Source organism: Neopelma chrysocephalum, unplaced genomic scaffold (genome assembly GCF_003984885.1).
Source record: "Neopelma chrysocephalum unplaced genomic scaffold, ASM398488v2 Primary Assembly neopelma1_26b, whole genome shotgun sequence".
In the NCBI taxonomy this organism is placed as follows: domain Eukaryota; kingdom Metazoa; phylum Chordata; class Aves; order Passeriformes; family Pipridae; genus Neopelma; species Neopelma chrysocephalum.
The window spans coordinates 1,633,168-1,640,010 of NW_020897696.1; positions in this window are offsets into that span (position 1 = coordinate 1,633,168).

The window sequence follows — 6,843 nt, forward strand, 5'->3', positions numbered from 1 at the left end:
ACCTCCAACAAAGTAAATCTTGCCAGAACTTGGGCTGACTGGGTTTCCTTCCTCTATGTCCAGCTGTCTTGCCACATCTCTGTACCTTGAGGCAATTTACTTAATTTATCTGTGTTCCAGTTATGGGATAAATAATGCCAACTATCTCACAGAAAAATATTTACAGCTCCTCTTGGGATTTTGCTAAATTTTTGTGCCCAATTTCCTCAGTGTCTGTCTTTGCCTTTGAAGAAAAATTGTTTGTATTGCAACCCTGGTGTAGAGATATAGATATGTATTTCTCATGTATTGCCTGTCCAATTTGTAAGTCTGACCTTTATGAGCCCAAGATACTTCAAATGACTTGATTTTTTTTTTAACTTGTTGTCTTTAAGGCCCTTTCCTGTCTGGACTTTGTGCGTACTGGGAGGTACAGGGATGTAGAAAAGCTGATGATAAATGTCATGACTCCAGGAAGTGGTGCTTTAAAGGCATTAGTCACTTTGGATAAAGTAGCCAAAGAAGGTAATTCCAGCATTTAAAGGAGAAGAGGTAAGGAGTGGAAATGGTACAGCTCAGATTAGGGTCAGGTTGCTGGGTAACATTGTCCAGGCCGTCCTCACAGAGCTCTCCCACTTTTGAGCGCGGTGTTTCTGGTGCTAGGTAAGAGGGAGAAAAGCCTGGGGTTGTTCTTCAACTGAATTTCCCAAAAAGGAAACACACAGGGGCGCCAAAGTCTTAGAAAAAGAAGCTTAAGCCTTTTTTATACATCGCCTCTCAGCCGGTGCAGTACGAGGGCTTCGCTCCCGCTCCGGAGCGGGCAGCTTTAAGGGAGTAGCTCATCAGCTCAAGACTGACTTAATTTGCAAACGCACTGGGGCTTCTCAATCGCTTAAGCTTGCCTGGTGTAAACAGGCTGGGTGGCTGCAGGCTGCTAATAACTCTGTGCCTCTCATAAGGGGAGTCCTAAAGAGAGAGGGGGTGTGCCCAGGTGTGGGGTTCTGATTCCTGGGGGGGGCTGGTGCATGGCTTTGTCCTTGCACGGCACATGCAAGCACGGCCTCAAACTTGTTCTGGAGAAATTTCCCAGATGCCTTTGGAAGAGTGCCATTATATCAGTCTGGTAATACCACCCTTTGGAAAATAAAAAGTTTGTTTGTCCTGTGTCCAAGCTATTAAACTGTTTGCATTCCTGGATGTTTAGATGATGGTCTGAACCTCTGTCCCATCAGTTTGTCCTTGTGAGCTGGATCTGGCATGGTGATGTCAGCAGCTGCTGGAATGGACACCAAGGTGAAGATCCCCAGGACAGCTGTAATGTAGGTTCACGACAGCCATAACCTCCAACCGCACCCTCGTTTCCTTTTGACATAGGGAGGAGGCCGGGTGCAAGGGCGATTACATCGGCTCTTGACTGTGATTAGATTATACTTACAGCGGGCTGGTATTCCTTCACTGGCTCTGTGGAACGATAATACCAGATTATTCAGTGCACAGCCTGCTCTTTAACTCACCTCCAGAGGTTTTGCTCCACAGTTGTCAAGCAGGAGGCAGGCAGGACATTTTGGTACAAAACACTACATAAACACAACTGAGCCAAGCGAACTAAACCCATAATATAAGCTGCCATGGGAAAAGAAAAAAAAAGCCATGTTGTTCACTATTTTGTTTTGTTTTGCTCTCCACTGAGTGATATATATCTTAGTGACAAGTTGCTCCAGCCGTATAGCATTGCTTTTAATACCATAAAGTGTTGTGGGGTGTAGACATGTGCTAGGACAATGGCTAGAGCTAATGTTAAAGGCTAAATGTATTGCAGCTGCATACAAACTGGTCTAGATTAAAGAGTACAGCTTTGGAAGTTTCTTGTTAAAAAAAAAATTACTTAAAAGATTTTTTTGTGCAGATTAATTTTGGTTTGGACGTCAGAGCCTCCAACAGCCATTTTCCAGTAATATGTCTTTTTGTAATTATTTGACACTTTAAAATATATGCCTCCCAGACAGCGGTTCCAATGTTAGCATAGAAATATTAAAGTAGATTTTATTTAAACTCTGCTGTGGGTAATACCAGGCTTTGTTTTTAAAACATGACTTATTAGGGTGTTTTATTCAATGCACTAAAGAATGAAATTCCACTTCCATTATATCATATTATGCCAGGATGGACACAACACCAAAGTATCATTGGAGAAGCTGAGAGTTTCAAATGTAAGTGCCCAAGTTTAGCTATCAAAGAGTACAGTTAGGTATCTGGCTGGAAATTACCTGTTCAATGGAGATCCCGACTGCCTGCTCCTCCTCTTAATATCTCTTTTCTGACTATGGAACGATGTTGCCATCAGCAGTAGGAGAAGTGGATACTATTCTGGTGGTTAGTTCAGTCCCAATTCTTAGTCTCCTTTCCTTTCCTTGATCTCCAGCAAACCAGCTGCAAGACCTTGGGGAAATTCCTTATCTTCCCCTTGCATCAGTTTACTTATCAGTAAAGCAGATAAACTAATAACACTGCACTTCTTGAGGGTTTGTTGAAGCTTATTATGCAGTAGCAAGTGCTTTGAGAGGGAAATCATTATAAAAACGACAGTGTCAATATGACATGGAGGTAATATGAAGGAGCCCCATTCTGCTTCGTGCAAGTCAGCGGAGCTCTGTTATTTGCTTTAGCAGAAGCAGGGATTTGGCCTATGCTTAAATGACTTGCATTTGTTTTTATTTCTTGAATGCTAATATAGAGTTAAGAGATAGCATTACAAGGAAAGCTCATTCCTGCCTATGTGTAAATATTTAGCAGCTGAATAGGCGTTATTTAGCAGGGCACAGTTTCTGCTTCTCCACACTTTTTAAGGATGTCATTCTAAGCTGCTAGAGATCAGAAGATACACTGAAATTACCAGATCAAAATCTTTCCCATATAAGTGTATACATACAGAATTTATTTTACTGGGCAATTAAATGTGTAAGATAAATATCCCTGGGGGAGGAGGGTTGTTTGAGGTTTTATGGCATATCTTATTATGGGCTCAGTTTCGAAATCTTAATCCAAGCAAAACTCCCGATGTAGAGACTTAACGCTGGAGTGTAACTTGTGTTTCGTACTCAGGCTATCTGCAGTTGGGTGGATGTGTGCAGTTGCATCAGTAGATTTTAGGGAAGGGGGGTAGTGAAGGCAGTTAAGCTTTGCCTAGAGAAAAGCAGCCCTTCCTAGAACACTTATAATTAGCAATAAGGCTTTGATCAAGCAGGACATATTGAAGGACCTTAGGCAGCATAGTGTTTTCTGAATTTCATGTGGCAATATTATCGATGAAAACTGAAAAGAAATGGAAAATAAAACATATTTGTAATTATTTTGGGGTGGCATGATCAGTAAAACTGCAATGTACTACAGCTATGAGGTTGTTGGCAAAATAGTTGCCTGTGTTTCAAATGCAAAAGCTTTTTGGAGGACACGTGAGCAGTCCGAATTGCCCAGAAAATACTCCAATTTTATGTCCGAGCTGCAAATGCAACTATTTTCTTAAAACTGGGTGGGTTTTGTCTGTTTAGAAAATGAAATGTACAACAGAAAAAAGCAACCAGGATGGAGTGACCAAATAAACAGATCGTAACATGCTTACAGCGGATAGATTTATTTTTCTAAAGACAAAAGTACTTGGTGGCTTTAGCCTGAATTTATTCTGCTTTGCAAGTAAAAAAAAAAATCCTCACAAGCGTTCATATTTGAGACCATGCACCTACTCCCTGAGTAATCAAAAAAAGATGAAGCATGGAGTTTTACCCCACCAATGCTTTATTCATAGGAATGATCTTTTTAGAAGCTCGTTTTCTGGAGATGGTAATGACAGTACCCAGCACTAAAGGGCCTAGGTTGAGAAAAAGGTATCCGGTGAAGCAGAATGTACCTGTTACCTTTCTCTACGAGGTCTACAACATTGGAATTTGTACCATATGGTTGCTCATGCAAACACCGGCGAGACCTCGGTAACTGGATTGTATTGGCACCACAGCGTGTGCTCAGTTTTAACTCCTGATTACTCGCCGGTTTTGCTTGTTTAGTTGCTTTGGTGTAGTTAGTTTAGCAAATAAATATTAAAGGAGCAGGTGAGAGCCACCTGCCTCTTGGAACAACTTTTTTCTTCCCCCCTCCCCCAAAAAAGAGTTTTCATCTCGCTCCAAAAAAATTGCACTCGTACACCTCTCCCGCCTCGTCCTATGATATTGAAAAAAAGTAGCTATTTATATGCATTTATAGCTATTTATATGCTGATTTCCAATCTGATCGGAGACCTGACAACACTGGGGATTCAAAAGCGGGGCCGGGGGTCAAGGGGATCTCGGGAGAGGGTGTGGGGTGTGTGGGGGGGGTGGCAGAGGACGCGTGGAGAGGTACCCAGTGTCGTAACTCAGGGGCACAGCGACCGCATTCTCCTCCTCCCGCTCCTCCGCGGAGGCTGGGCAGGGGCGCCGGCTCCGAGTCTTCTCCCCGCGGGACGTCTCGCGTGCCCCTCCAAAGCGTGTCGTCGAGCAAAGTCGCGACGGGGGGAGCCTGGGTGGGAAGGGCAGAGAAGGGGCATTTAGTTTCATGAGGTCCCGGGAGCGACTGAATCGACCTGTTGCACTCGGTGAGCTTCTCTCCCGTTGGAAACGGGCTTGAAAGAAAACAAACTCTACTAAAATGAATAGCCGGGAGACAGCACAGTGAACAAGGAGGTCACAGGCGGACACGTACGGATTTCTTCTCTTATCCTTTCTTTTCTTTCCTTCTCAACATCCCAAGTTGCTCATGGAATGGGCTTCCCGGATCCACTGGCCGCAAGGTTGAGACTCCACTCTGGGAGCCCTCTTCCCCGCAGCAGGGCATAAAAACAAAGGCACAAACCCCCAAATTCCACCGAGGAAAAGCCTCTCCGCTAACAGCCAAAACGGAGCACCTCCCCTTCTCCGGCACCGGCCTTCCAGAACTAATTGAATCATGTTGGACCGCAAAGTGCGAGCGAGGAAAGGCGGAGAGTGTCTGTATTTTTTTTCTTTTTGTTTTTGTTTTGTAAGGTTTGGAGTATTGGGGTTGTTTTTATGTTCTGTCTGGGTTTGCCTCTTTCCTTCTACTCCCCTCTGTGCTCTAAGGTGAGGCCGAGAAGACTCCTCGTGCTCAGGGTGGAGACAACCCTCATCCCAGGGGCTTCCTCCGTCCCGCTTCCCCCCAACCCCGTAGAGCCGAGGTAGATCCACACCAACCTGAATCTCTCCTTTCTCCCTCCGAAAATACCGACGCCGGGAGTTCAGCCTGGGCAGAGGACGGGGCGGGGGGCTCTTCATCCCGACCCTGCCGGAGAGCAAGCCCACCCCGCTGCCGGCCGAAGACGCGCGTCTACTCTGGAACGTCTGTTCCGGACGGAGCCGAGTGGCGCCTCTGCCGGCCCTGGGGCTGGCTGGGCTGCAAGTGGCCCCAAGGGCGCCGACTGGCCACTGCCAAAAACTAGTTTAGGAAAAAAAAATCTATTTGTGTGGCAGTGAGCCGGCGGAAATCAGCCGCGCTGAGCTTCTCCCCAGCCGGGCGGTACTGGGGCAGGGAGAAAGGAAAAGTAACAGTGAGAAGAATAACCAACTCTAAATTCCCCCCAGAGTAAATCGGGAGCCGCGTTTATCCCAACGTTCTTGCGGCTCGCCCGGGGTGGGGCAGACAGAACAAGAGGAGAGAGCAGGAAAGATCTGTCCGGCAGCTGAGGGCTCGTCTGGTCAGGATACTCAGGGGCGAGAGGACCTGTCGGTAACTCAGATCGGCTGAGGAACTCGACGCCGGGAAGGGGAATGCCCTCCAAGAGCATATCTTCTCTACTTTCTTGCTGGGGAGAGAGGTGTGGTGGGGTTTGGCCATAAGGATGCTGCTGGTGGAGGGAAAGGGGAGCGGGCAGGGCTTTGCCCCGTCTGCTGCCCGGGCTATGACACACGGCGCATCTCTCGAAAATAACTCAGAGGCATAGAGCTCCGCAATGACTCTCTCTGGTCCACCTGCCAAAATCACTGCCAAGCTGTGAACTAGACTGTGTGACATAGAGGGGAGAGGAAAAGAAAAAAATAAAAAAGTTGCATCTGTCTTTGCGCTAAAAGACTGGGGAGAGAAGTTGACTCAGCTTCAGCTTCCTTTTGCACAGGGAGGAGGCAGGCGGCAGGACAGGCAGGACGAGGCAGAGTTGGCACTTTAGGGATGACAGTAGCCTAGGGTGCGGCGATTTCAGTCCCCTACACGGACCAGGTTTGCCCTCAAGGCTGCGAGGGAAAGGTGTCCTCTAAACGCCCGGGTAAGGGAAGTCGAATTCACTCCCGAAGTGCAGTCACCAATGCCCAAGGGAGAGGAAAAGGAGCGCCCCACAACCCCAGACTCTGCACCGCGTCCAGCCCATGCCCTCTTTCCCTAGGCTAAAAAAAGATCACGGATCAGCTTGATGCGTGCCAGGGCTGCCCATAGCCCCGAAAGCTCGACTCTCGCCCCGCGGGCTGGCCGTGTTAAGGCCTCCTCTCTGCCAAGTACCGCGGGGCAGAGCCGGACTGCGAAGGCTGAGTCCTGATCCGGGAGATTTAACCCTGTGTGGGGAGCGCTGGAGCCAGGGAGAAGGGAAAGATCCTACCGGGAGAAACGTGGCCCCCAAGTTTACTGGGGACGTTTCGCTGAAGGCCAGTTTGTAATCGGATTAATTCCCCTCTCCCGTCCACAAAATAGTAATAAAGGCAATATTTTAAATAATCGTTACGGGGCCAAAATTGCCGCCTCCTGGAGAGGACTTGAAGGGACAGGGCGACTGGCAAGAGGAGAAAGGAGAGGCAGCAGGGTTTCAGAGCTGCGAAATCTCCGCACAACCTCCTC